Source organism: Sphaerodactylus townsendi, linkage group LG05 (genome assembly GCF_021028975.2).
Source record: "Sphaerodactylus townsendi isolate TG3544 linkage group LG05, MPM_Stown_v2.3, whole genome shotgun sequence".
Classification (NCBI taxonomy): Eukaryota; Metazoa; Chordata; class Lepidosauria; order Squamata; family Sphaerodactylidae; genus Sphaerodactylus; species Sphaerodactylus townsendi.
The window spans coordinates 99,855,446-99,869,650 of NC_059429.1; the positions used below are offsets into that span (position 1 = coordinate 99,855,446).

A 14,205-nucleotide genomic window follows, 5' to 3' on the forward strand; every position below is an offset into this window, starting at 1 on the left:
TGGCGCCATATTCAAAAATGCAAAAAATTACAATTTTTTCCTTTAATATGCAATTTTTTTTCAGAAAGTGCTTAGAGCTACTCTTTTGTTCTGACAGGCAGCGATATTTCGCTGAACAAATGCATTTACCTTTAAAAACCCTATAAACTTAACATAATACCTTTTGAGGGTTTTTTTAATGTGAGGTTTTTTAACTTACACGATTCAACTCATAGGGAAAACTTTCCTTTTTTCACTTATGATTGCATAGAAAACAATAAATACTTAACCTGAAATGATGAAGCAACCAAGAACTAAAACTATTAATTACAATTGTTCAATTGGTGTGCAGGAGCATCAGACTTAAATAGCCAGTCTTTCAAATCCAATGGTTTCCAAAATTGCTAAATTAAATTTGGTTAAAATGTTAACTCAAAAATAATATAACCAAAATGTGCAAAATCAACAAACAAAGAGAAAAATATCTCATAAGAAACCAGGCTATTCACCAAAAATCTGGACAGTAAATTTACATCTCATTTACATCTCATTTTAAACATGCTCATCACAAAATCTACACAGGCAGTATTGAAAATAAACTTCAGATTGAACTTCAGTTCCAGTAAAATACCCCACACTCCTTCATATAGCTAATGAAGGGCTGCACTGTCATGGGTATTCCCTGCCATCTATAATAGGGGTATAATTTCACTGGCTCTTTCTGGAAAAAGGTATTACATGAAATTTACAAAATTACAATCTACAGAAAAGCTGTCATGCCTAACTTTAAACTTTATGATGAAGACACTGCAGCTCATTTCACATAATTTTACTGGTTGGGCAACAGACAGTTGTATGATAAAAAGTTGGACAGAGTATAGGACATTTATGAATAAATATAATACATCAATTAAAGACAATCATACAAGGATTAGCTATTTCTATGCTAAACAACATGTTAGAATTGTTTGTGGAAGGAAGTTCTCCGTGAGAATGGTCACAATTGAAAAACAGTGCAAGGTGGCTCTCCTGATTTTGAACATGTGTTTTTTGTGGATATAATACAAGCTTCGAATTTTGATTTTCTCTCTCCTTTTATAGTGTGTTTTGTCAGTTTTTACCAAATTTTTATAATAAAAGTTTTAAATAAAACAGAGCTGAAACTTGCAACGGCACATTTATAATGTCACAAAAGGGATATCAAGCAGCAAACAATATTGACCAGTGAATAGACTGGTGTCACTAGAATGGGAATTCTTAAAGCTAATTCTTAAAAAATTAACTAGCTTAGTGCATTGCTCACATGCTGCTACTAATTTAGTAAAAAATTAAATGAATTCAAAAATCATTCCATTGTTCTAGGGAAAGTTATCTTAAAATGATTTGTAATATGTGGTCATATTTCCCAAATAACCTATATGTTAAATATGTACTGTGCAATACTAATTGGAAATAGTCAAAGGACTTGTATAATATGTTTTTTTTATATTCAGTGACAAATATCAGTTGCACCAATGCTAAATCATAACCCCACCTATTGATGATTTCCAATCATAACATTAACAAAAGTCTTCAATATCAGCTCTAACTGCTTAGTGACTTTGGGAATTTTTTAAAAAATAGTAACAAGCATGCCATAACAGCTGGAGCACTGGTCTAGAACCAGGGAGTCCCAAGTTCAAGTCTCCATTGAATGATTTTAGGTTAGTCTCTGTTTCTGAACCTAACTTATCACACAAGGTTGTTATAAAATGGAGCAAACAATCCACATCTCCTAACCTAAGCTCCTTGAAGGATGGGCAAAATAAAAATCTAATAAACAATTAACAGCCTGGCAATTTTCAGTTCTGTTAGGGACTTATTCTATATAACTGCAGCCTGAGTCGTAGACTGTAAATTTCACCAGTCAATTAAAAACAGTTGTGAATATTTGTACTGATTACAGGAACTGGAAATCTACATTGCGTAAAATCCATGCTTTATGGCGGTTCAGCGGTCTTAAAGAGAAATTTTCAGACAGCACACAGTGTATTACAGCTTCCATCCAGTTTGTGAAGAACCATGGTCCATACTACTCAATGCTTAATAGTATGTAGATTTATACAGTGGTCCACATACATGCTAACCTTGCTGTTCACTCTAAATATTTAAATATTTCGATGCACTTATTTCAATAAAGCAAAAACCAGGGTGGATAAAAATCACTAATTTTTTTAAATTAAAAATCAGATTTAATTTAAATTAGATTTTTTGAAACAAATCGTTTAAATCATTTTCTGTTTAAGTACATCATAGTTCAAAATGCCATGCATTGTGAAAAAAGGCTAGTTTTTAATTACGTAGAATGAGGCTATATATTCATAAAATATATTTTTTAATTGATAAATGAATTCCATTAATCCATTCACCATTGACCTGTCTAGGAGGTTTCTGTGACATTATTTTGGGCAATTTTTCTATCTAGAAGATATTATCACAGATGCTTGGTTTAGCTGTTCTGAAACCTATGAATTTGTGATGCAGAAGTAGCATGCCTCTTTTTACAGCAAAATTGTTATAAAATAGACAGAGTTGAGAAAAATGCCTTACTGTCATTGTTTCTTTGCAAGTCTATTTACATGGAATCAACCTCTTACTAATTAAGTGCTAACTTTCAAGGGGTTCAATGAATAGGAGATTGTTCAGAGCGGAATAGATCTGCTTAAGAAACTAAGTGTAAGGAGGGCGGAATTTTTTTTTTCCCTGAAGGCAGGCCATAAAAGAGACCCATTTGGGGAATATTTTAAAGAAGTTTTTCTACCTATGTGTAAGGCAGTCATGTATGCAAAATGCAAACACTGCAACAAAGAAATGCAAGGCCTAGTGGCCTGAATGAAACTGGAGGTAGTTTACCACCCAATAATTTTATAATTATCTATCTATGTATTTCTAATAATATGTACAAATCAGTAATTTTTGATATAACTGTAAAACTAATCTGAAAAATTATTACTCTAAAAAAGTTTCATTTGATTGTAAATATTAAGATTATACCAGAAAGAATGAAGCTTTATGTAGAAAACTATGTTTTCCATTTAGTCTTATTGACTAGTGATTTAAATCATGATTTAAATCAAATCCACCCTGGCAGAAATATCTACTACTGCCTGGATCACAATTCTAACACAAGAATTTATTATTATGTTTACCAACATATTAGTACCCCATGTTTCCCTCAAGTGAGGTCTCTAAGGGTCTCAAACCTTGTGACTGTATCCAGAGTTTTCTCTGCAATTGTGAGCAGTTCTGAGGTAAACAAAATTATCTGATGGGCATCCCAATCCAGACAGGAGTGGAGGGCAGGAATGGTGTCAGGCTTTCCTGCAGCATGGGAAGCCAAAAAAGGTTTAAAAACCCTCTACCTTAAAATCCCCAAAGGGGAAAGCAGAGATATGCTGCAGAAAACATGGCATATCTCCAAGCCTAGGCCCACCAGTGTAGGAGGGCTAAATGGGCGGTGGAAGCCGAATAAGGCCAGCTCCACCCCGGGAACACCCCTGCCATGCCCCTGCCATGCCAGAACAGCTTAGGGCAATGTGAGAGCACCAACGAAGATTTGGATGCCATCCATGGCTGGGTGCCAGCTTATTTGCCCCTCTGTGAGTTAAGTGCCCTAGGGAGGGCAAATCTGCCAGTGTAAGCCCACGCTGCTTCCAGAGAGAGATTTGCCCCTCCCCTCCAGTATTGCACTAAATACTATATATGCCATAAATACATCTTGAAGAAGAAACACAATGTTTTGGAGCTGTCTTTCTGTATCCAACCATGCATGCTTAGAGTGCTGATTTTCCCAAAAAAATATGTGGAAGCTCTATTTCATTCCAGGAAAAATCATTCTTTGGTGTGCAAAGCATGTAGAGAGTAATAGCCACATAGTTCAGGCTGATGCTGGGTAGGGGAGGAAAATACATGGAGCTCTGCTTGCAGAAAGCACGTGAGGGGAGAGTTCAAAAGGAACGGAGAGGAAAATTCTGGATATAGTCCATATGGCTGGATATAGTCTATAACTTTCATACTTCACAAAACTAGATAGCCTCAACAAATTATCTACTTAAAATGTAAGGTCATCTATGGTTCCTCTTTTAGACTAGAGAAATGAAGTGCTGTTCACATATAAACATGAACCTATTTTTGAAATAGTCAGAATTATCTGATCACACAGCTGTCCAGGAAAAAAATTTAACAACTTCCAGACATAAGCATGTCCTACTCCAATGCTATTGAGAAGGTAAAACCAAAAAATACTTGATCAGTAAACTAAAAATACTTGATCAGTAAACTAAAATGAGCCCTGTGGGGGAAAGCGGCATATAAATGATGAAATAAATAAATAAATGGCCTCTAGTTCCAGGTATCACCTCTAATACTTTAACTTTCAGACTAAAAACCGTAGAAGCATATTACTGCATGAAATAAAAGTGTCAAATAAAAGACCTAAGGGAATACTACTTCATTCAGCATAATTCCAGATTCCCATTTTATTTTTTTTGACAAGTAGGTAAAGTGGCTTCCAAAGTATCTCGGGGGGGGGGGGGGATAATAATGCTCTCTCCATCTACATGGTTGAAGACACAGTTTTGACAACTACATGACACTTGCTATACACTAGGAATTATAAAAGTATTAAACACCTATATACTACTACAAACATCAACAGGAATATCTACAAGAATACATACAACTGGACCCTGAAGAAAACTGCACTCTTTGGTAATGTAAATGTTTAAGGCTAATTCATATGCTGGAAATAATATTCCAGAGTACATTGGGATTATCCAAGTGTATTTAAAAAGCGTAAATATTTCTTCAAAGTCTCTTACCTGCAAACAGAGGTGTTTTTCCTTAATAAGTAGCAGGAGTCAAGTCAATCCTGTGGGCAACCAACTAAAACCAACTTTTAGACTGCAATAAAGAATAAATGGAGGCAAAAATCAATGTAGGCAACACACAACTAAGGTTAGCAGTCCAGAATGAACTGTATAATTATGAAAAGTTTGAAGGTGAAATACCATAAGGCATTCCCAATACATGGCAACCAGAAGTATCATATGGCACAAAGTACAGACGCTTGTTAATCACTTATTTTGGTCCACAATTAACTGCAATTATTTTTTATTGTGTGCAAAATATACCATATATGAAGCCACCACAGCCAGAATTCATATGTACATTATACACCCTTAACCTTGCTCCTGAATTTCCTGTTCAGAAATCTCAAGTTGTCAATACAGATTTTTAAAAAGAGGTGCATTTAACTACTTTCTGTTAAGAAAATGTTAACAGGAATCACTCTGGTGAACAGGACAACATTTCAAATACTATGCCTTCTGATCTATTAATAAGAGAAACCAAGGACTTAACATTACTTCCAAGCCCTGCAACATCTAATAAAAGGAAATCAGGCTTAAAACACTTTACAACGTATCTCCTTCCATTTATTTCACCTTCAGAACACCATCACATCTTTTCATCTGAGAGCTGCAAAAACCCTCATTTCATACCATGTATTCTCAATGCACAGCACAACAAAAATACAGCATTTCGTAAATCTTAAATAGCCAACATTAGGAAGTAGAAACACGCTGGCGCTCGAAACATGCACAATCCTAAAGTTCTCTGGCAACCCACTCCAGAAGTCACATTTAGAAAGGAAACAATAACACAAAATTGAAAACAAGTCCATTGACAACTTTGCAAGCAGTGATACAAGAAGTTCCATATCTGTAAGTGTGCCAAAATAGATATTAAACAAGTTTGTGCTTACCACAAGGGGTTAGCTATCATTTCCCCCCAAACGCTTTCAGATCAGATGCCGTCACAACAAATATTACAGATACAAATGTCCACACAATTGTAATCAGAACATCACTCGTTTGGGCTGAGAAGATCAAAATTGTCCTGAGAACTCAAAACTTATGGCTGAATACTTGCTTTCCAAAACCAGGCAATTTCAACAGCCAGTTCCAACGAAACCACAAAATGAGTACACATTTAAGAAGAGTTATAGCACAAATGAATCAATGTCAAAAATTCCACACATTTTCAGTTAAATAAAGCTATCCAGGTGATTATTTCTGTATAATTCTGATTTGTCTCCCCCTTTTAAATTTCTTAGTAGCATTGAGAATTTTGCCAAATCCACACAAAGTACAGAAAGTAATTCAAAAAAGGCACCCAAAACTTATCTTCTCTTTGAGGTTCCTACTGAACTCCAGAAGCTACAAGCAAACACATTGAATTTCCTCAACAGTTCCATCTTCTATGGTTCTGTACTGCATTTGTACTTTTAAGTAAGCATGTCTAAGCTACAGGTCAGATCAAATGGAATATCACACCAACAGACATGTCAAGAGGTTTTACTGCATTAATTTATGCTTCAAATTACTTTTCTATCACCGACTATATGGTCTGTACAAGACAACTCACTTCCAACATGCTGTTTATTTACCAAAATATCCACCAATCTAGATAAATATCTGATCATTCTTAAGCAAACAGAACATTCTCAGGTACAATGTAACATTTTCTCGGAGGTCCCATACTTAATTGCAGACAAGTGATTCGTTCCTGTGCTTGTCCAGTAGTTAATTGAGACAGAAGCAAAGGAATAAAGAAATTCACAGGCAAAGCCAAAACGAACACACAACTGAAACGGACATTTATCTGAAGTTCAAAATAACCTAAATACTCCTAAAAATTCTCTCAAATATTTGTATTTCACAAAATTATGTCAATCAATAGCCCAATAGGTTCGCAAGCTGACTCAAACATATTGTTTCTTCATAGTAATTTCTAAAACTGGAAAGAAAGCAACCAATAAAATACAGCACAACACAGCTCTATTTCATATAGTAAGTTTTCAGATCGACCACACTACACTACGGTTAATCAGTTTCTCATCTCTCCATAATGATTTGTTCTCACAACTTATGATCTCAAAGACAGCCATGAAATAAAGCAAACCCAGGTGTCTCGAGAAACCAACAGGAACGCCAAACGAGGAAACTAACATTTGCTTGTATAATTCAAACAGAAGTTTATCATTTCACCAAATAAACTGCTAAAAACAAACAACAGGGTTCGCACATCTAGATAACTCCACAGAGCCGGTTTAATGTTTTGTTCATAGAAAAACTCAAGAAATTTCACGCCTCGTGCTTTCGTCGTGAGAAAATGGCAACCGCTGCGTACTTTGCGACCGTCCATGATTTTTCAAAAAAGCTTGCGGAAAGGCAACAAAAATTACCATTGGAAACTCAATAGTATTGTTCACACTGATCTCAAGTTGCATTCCCTTCGAAATCTAAGCGAGGAAGAAACTTTATTCGAGTCGGCAGAGAATGAGACAGATTGCAGGAGCTCTCTGGTCAATGCACAAAATCCCCGCAGCCACGAGCAAAGGCCATTTTGTTCCACGCTACACAGACGGAGTCCATTCGCCAGCCCTCTCCTAGAAACAGCCCCCCGAGCATCTTTCTTCTCGCTGGCCCAAATAACGCCGCTAAGGCTCGGCCTGAAGACATCAGGAAGGAAACCTCCTTTCACCAGGGCGCCTGCGGAGGAAGCCACTGATACTCACCTGCCCTCAAAGGGGTCATAAACCCAGAGGCCTAACAAGCTGCTCTTCACTGACCCCGAAACAACAACGTCGTCCAGGCGGGCTCCAATGCCTACCGGGCCCGCGCTCCGGACCGAAGCTGAAGGAGCCGCCCAGGCCTAATAATCCCCACCCTCCGGCCTTTTGTGTCGATACGGGGAGAAAACTCGCTGGGCTCGCTACCGAACAGAGACGTCCGGCCTCCCTCCCAGTCCCCGCAAGCGAGGGGCCCGGCGTGGGGAAGGCCAGATCCTTACCGAGGGGGCCTGTATGGAAAAAAGGGGGGGGGGTTAGAAACAAGACTAACTCGTCGCTCGGGCCCCGCTCCCCCCGCTGAAGCCAGCGACCGAGCAGCACCAGAAAATGGCGGCCCCGCTGCACCGCCTCCAGGCCGCCCGCAACGCGAAGGGGAGGTGGGGCTTTGCGACGGGCGGGGTGGAAGCAACTTGGCGGGCGAGGACTTGTGAGGAGAAGCAGCCTTGTTTTGGGACTGCCTCGTCCGGTTTGCGTTTTAACACTTCTGGTAACCCCAGTATGAGTCGTCTTGAGAAAAATCCTTGAAAGCCCCATGAAGTGAAACAGGACGCCTTATACGGGTGGGTAGTTTGTAGTCAGCTTTAAACCAGAGGGTAACTATCACGGTTTTACGTAAGATCTACGGCCCCTTCCGCACATGCAGAATCATTCACTTTCAATCCACTTTCACAATTGTTTGCAAGTGTATTTTGCTATTTCGCATAATAAAATCCAGCTGCAAAGTGTATTGAAAGTGGACTGAAAGTGCATTATTCTGCATGTGCGGAAGGGGTCTTGGCCGCGCATACTGATCTAGCCATATAGAATTGGGATGATTTTGATAGTTTTTAACTTGTAGTCAATGGGTTGCCTCTAAGATCATAGTAGATTACAGCATCTGGATCAGCGATCTCTTACAGAATTAATGGCTGATTTTAAGCCATTCAATATAGTGTATTCCAGAATAACTTTTTTCTTATCAGTGTTCTCTTTGTGACTTGCAAAGAATCACATTCACAATTACCATCAACCAAAGCAGCCCCATAACTACTGTGTCACTCCTCCCAATAATACAAGGTCTATAAAATATTAAATATAACTATAACTTTTTAAATAAAAATATTTCAGGCAATGACCTTACTGCCTCTTTGTTTGATTCACAGGATGCCAAGTGCAGCCCTTACATACTAGGAACAAGAATTCGACTTTAAAAACCTCCAGACAAAAGAATCCCTTCAATGGAAAACAATAGTTGTTCATCTAGGCCAGTGATAGCAAACCTTTTTGAGACTGAGTGCCCAGATTGCAACCCAAAACCCACTTATTTATCGCAAAATGCCAACACAGCAATTCAACCTGAATACTGAAGTTTTAGTTTAGAAAAAATGGTTGGCTCCAAGGCGTGAGTTACTCAGGAGTAAGCTTGGTGGTAGTTGGTGGCTTTGCTTTGAAACAACCGTGCAACTCTTCCAACGGGTGGCTCATGACCCTAGGAGGGTTTACTCAGAAGCAAGCCCCATTGCCAGCAACCTAGCTTACTCCCAGGTAAAGGATCGCGCTTTAGTACTTCGCATGAAAATCAGTGGGGTTTAACAGCGCTTAACAGGGTTACTTACACTGCTTCCCCAAAACTAGGTCTTAGGTTTAATGCTAATAATCGAGCCCAGCGGCCCAGGCCAGCCTAGATATGGGGGGGGGGGGCACTCTGTTTGCACGTGCCCACAGAGAGGGCTCTGAGTGCCACCTCTGGCACCCATGCCATAGGTTCGCCACCACTGATCTAGGCTTCTCCTATAACTACAACTTGTAATTATGACAGACAATTTTATTAGATCTTCATGACCTCTAGGCTAGAGTAGTGCAACACAGTTTAGGAAGTAAATAGAACTGCTCAGAACATAGTAATCCTCATCCTTTATGCCCCACTTTCAAAGAGTGTAGTTTCCTCTTCAAATGGGTACATAGATGAAATTTTTCAAAGAGTCAGTGGAGACAGAAACATTATTAAGTGCAAGATGATCCTGCTTTCCCATCAGCTGGTGTATGCATTTTGTTACAATGAATATGGGTTACAAACTCAGATCATTTCAAGAGTCACATCTACATATTTATTAACAGAGCAACAACTTTTCTGCTTTGATTTTAAACATGTTTCCTTTTACTTATTCTATTCCAGTATCATTCTTCTATCTTATTCTGTAGTGCACAGAATAAGAATCTATTTTACCCCATTGCAGGACTTTGTGGCCACCAGCTCTGCTAATCTTCTTTTCTGCCCCACCACTGCATCTTTTTCTGTTACTACTCACCACTGGCAAAGCTGCAATAGGATGGGGGGTGCACCCTGGGCACACATTATTGGCATCATAGGGTGCGGAAAATCACCCCTGACCCCCCCTTCCCAGGGGCAGGGTGTGGGCAGGACAAAGGTGGGGGCACGTAAGCAGGTTGTACCCCGGGCACAGTTCCCTCTCCCTCCATCCCTGCTGCTTACACAGGTATCTTACACTCCCCTACCCAACAGTATACTCTTTCCATCACCACAGGGCACTTTTATATTAACTTAAGAGGGCTGTTTGCTACAGAAAAAGATTTGTTGCTTCAATTTTAACTGATTTAAACCCATTGTTAATATGTTTGTTTATGCTCTATAGTACACTGTCTCTATACCCCACAGCCTCTGCCCACCTACAGGTCTCTGAATTTCTCAGTTCTATTACTCCATCTTTCTTTCCCAAGTCATCACGGTGCACACCCGTTGTTGGTTTCTCTGTTGGTTTTCCTCCCATATTTTCTTTGCTAAATTTCATAATGGATAAAGTTGTCCGTCTCCCAGCAATTCATACAATAAAGTTGTCTCAAGTAGGGATGTGCCATGTAAGCTTGGCTAGATAGCAGTAATAGGCATAAAAGCTGGCAGTAACACCCCAATACCATCTAAACATAAAGAGATGAAAAACAATACAGGCATATTGATACAAACAATTTCTCACCCCAATTTTTAAAGGTTTAGATCATGCTTTCAACTTGCTTCTCATAGTGCGCTGGCAACATTAAAGCCACTACAATGCATCTCTCTCGCAAGTATTTGGAGCAACACAAGTAGCCCTGGCTCACATGGGAGGACCCCAAGAGGTTTATGCTAACCACACAAACATTGTGGGCTGTGGGAAAATGGTGGTGCTTTTAGGACCACAGGATGAGTTCCTCATATTATATTGGAAACATGGGAAGGACCTATAATATTTCTACAAAGCAGAAGGAAAGAACTGCAAACAATGGGTATTTGTAATTTCCCTGTGGATTTGAAAACAGAGCACAATTGAACCCCAGGGATCTTCTCAACATTGAAAACTATTGTTTCAGAAGCATGTATAAAATGCAAGTAGTCCTCCAAGTGTTTCAATTATCTGGCTACTCCAGAAAATGCATACTATCTTGGTACTAGATACATGTTGCAATTCTTTGAAAACCAGTTTTACAATGTTAAAGGTAATATAAGTTGCCATCATAGCAGCATCAATACCCATACTACTGCAATCCAAGTGTATATGAAGAACTTCAGTGAGCTTACTTGATACAGAACTCCTTCCTCCTAAATAAAGTGCAGTCCTACCTCACCAGACCTCTGCAATGAAAGGGATTTTTTGTGATGCAACCGACTTGATCTCATGACAAACAGGGAGTTACTTTGGTGCCAGCATGATGGTGATCCAGGTCTTATGACAATAGATACTAGCACACCATTGTTGAGAAATGGCACATAAACAAAGCTCAGTAAAACAAAGAATAGCTTGCAGAACTTAGCTAAGCTTCTTTCCTAGATGTTTTGAAGAATAAAACATTGGCAGGTTATTCCTTTTCTTAATATCCTTAAAGAGATACTTTCTCTTGTAACAACCCAAAAGAAATATCAACTAAAAATTCCCCAAAAATTGGACCTTGGATTACTCCGTGAAAGCTCCTTCTACTGTGAGGTAAGGATGGCATCTTCAGAGTTATTCCTGTTCATTCCTTAGGGAGGCAGGACTAAACTTCTGCTTGTTAGTTCCCTATTGGCCCTAGGAGCTCAGTTTAAAAACTTTCCAAGCAACAAAAGAAACCTCAAAGAAAGAGAACTAGAACAACACAACAACTTACAAAAGTATAAACACCTAAACAGTTTGAACAGTAATAGATAACGATATTCAGGAAGGAACAACAGGAAAGAACTGTAAGAGAAGAGAGCTGCTTTGGTGACAAACTTCTTCATGTTTTTTTTCTTGATTAAGACTGTGTATAAGCAGCTCCTATATTTCTTCATGCATGACTTTTTTGCTTGGGTTCAGTGACAGATCTTCAGACTTTGGGTGGGCAAGATGCTCTCTTTACCTCAGAGCAGAAAGAACCTTCGTGGTAATTCAGGGTTCCATTCTCGCTCTGAGGAAGAGGGCATCTTCAGAGCTTGGGACATCCAAAGTGACTTTAGTATGGCTTCGGAAGAGATGTTTCTTCACCCACAACATGCTGTAATACCGTGTCCAACAGCTGCATCTGCGGATGCCCAGGTAGTTAACTTGTAGTGCTTAATTCCACTCTTCGGAAGGAAATCTTCTGGAAATCCCCAGCCCAAAGGATGTCCAGATGGCTTCTACGAGGGCCAGGGCTTGTTTGGTCCTGGCGCCTACCTGGTGGAACAAGCTTCCTATGGAGATCAGGGCCCTGCGGGATTTGAATGAGTTCCACAAGACAGAGCTGTTCCGCCAGGTTTTCCGATCCAGCCAGCCGGGCTGAACATCATGTCATACATTGGCCTCCCAAGGGTCTGTGAGGGAAACCGCCATCTTTGGAAACTTGGTTTACTGTTTTTGAACTGATGATGTTTTTATGGTTTTTATGGTTTACAATGGTTTTAAATGTTAATAGTGGTGGTATTACATTTATTGAATCGTATGCCTCCCTGAGCCCTTTTGGGAGGGCGGCCTATAAACAAACAAACAAACAAATAAGATTGACACTGATGCCCAGGTGACCATCTTGCAAATCTCCTGCACAGTTGCTTAACAATCCAGAGCTATACTTGTGGTCACATTTTGAAAATAATTAACAGTGATGCCCTCTGATGGAATTTTGTCAAGTAGGCTTGATGTATGCATTGCTTAATTGTGTAATTGATGGCAGCCCTTGACATTCTTTTCCCTCTGGGGCCAACAGCGAAATTAAGAGAAAATCTGTTTGTCTAATAGGCAATATATGTCTGAGGTATATTCTGAGGGCCCTCCATAGGTTGACAGTATGCCAGGATTTTTCTTTTGGATGTTTTGGGTTAGAGCACAAAGAGGTGAGGTGAATCTCTTGTGCCCTATGGAAGGAAGAATTTACTTTCAGGATGAATGTTGGGTCTGGTCTCAGAACTAGTTTGTCCTTGTGGAAAATTAAAAGCCCCTGTCATGCCGAGAGTGCCCTAGTTCAAAGACTCTCCAGGCTGATGTACTTACCGTGAAGAAGAGTACCCATAGCCACCTGAATGATTCCTCTCTCAGTGGTTCGAAAGGCAGCTTAGTGAGAGCTCTTAATACCACATGAAGTCACCAGGTAGGGAACCTGTGGAGTACCAGTGGATTAGACTGACTGACTCCTTTGAGGAAGGTGAGAATGTGTGGATGTCTGGAAGTGGGAACCGCAGCTATGGAAGGGATGACTGTTGAGATGGCCGTCTCTTGCCACCGTAACGTGGAAGCCTTAAGCTGTTGTCTGACCCCTTCTTGTAGAAAACCAAGAAGTTGACCAAGACCTGGGTTTCATGGGTCCACTTTTTTGTGGCAATATCATCTATGGAAGGCTTTCCAAGAGGAATTGTAAATCCTTTGGGTAGAAGGCTTTCTACAGGTAATCATGGTCTCTATGACTTCTGGTTCATAACTGCAGTCTTTTAGCATGCCCTTTTCCTTTCAATAACTATGTGGTCAGCCAAAACCATTCCAGGTGCCACACAGGCAAAGAAGGTCCCAGGCTGGTGGAAGCTTCCATGGTTACTGAACTGAGGTTGCAAACCAGGGTCTGCATGGCCACTCTGAAGCTATTAGAACAACTAGTCCCCTTTCTTTCATTTTTCTCAGCACCTTGGGAATAGATAATGGCAGAAAGGCATAGTAGTGGTTGTTGAGGCCACAGTGAGGTCAAGGCATCCACTAGCTCTGCATCTGGAAAATGGAAACAGGTGAAGAATTGAGGCAGCTGATGATTCAGGTTAGATGCACAAAGGTCTACTGTGAGTGAGTCAAACTTTTTCGAGACCAGCCTGAATACCGTGAGGTTCAGGACCACTCATTTTAATCTACAGCCTCTCTGCTCAACCAGTCTTCCAGAGTGTTGTGGATCCCCTAAATGTGTTCCACTGACATGGACAGAAGGTGGACTTCCGCTCAGGCCAAGATTCGGTGAGCTTTGCAGTGTGGCTGCAAAGATCTGGACCTGCCCTGTTTGTTCACATGCACCTTGGCGGAGATATTGTTCATGTGGATCAATACATTATGTTGTTAGATCTGTTGTCTGAAGTGCTGCTGTCTGGCGAGGCTGCAGAATTCTACTGAATA

General features: G+C 39.9%; 1 protein-coding gene across 6 annotated transcripts in view; it reads right to left on the bottom strand.

The window, feature by feature from the left end:
- LOC125433021 (RNA-binding protein 12-like) overlaps positions 1–8,029 on the bottom strand; it is a 76,731-nt gene extending 68,702 nt beyond the window's left edge. Inside the window, exons 1-2 of one of the 6 annotated variants that reach the window (XM_048497275.1) lie at positions 7,598–8,029; positions 4,839–4,920 (exon numbers count right to left, since the gene is read on the bottom strand). The gene's annotated coding sequence lies outside the window, so the exon portion shown is untranslated. The remainder of the gene's footprint in view (positions 1–4,838; positions 4,921–7,597) is intronic. The other 5 variants (XM_048497272.1, XM_048497269.1, XM_048497271.1 and 2 more) reach the window with 5 other exon arrangements.
- Between the last annotated feature and the right edge of the window lie 6,176 nt (positions 8,030–14,205).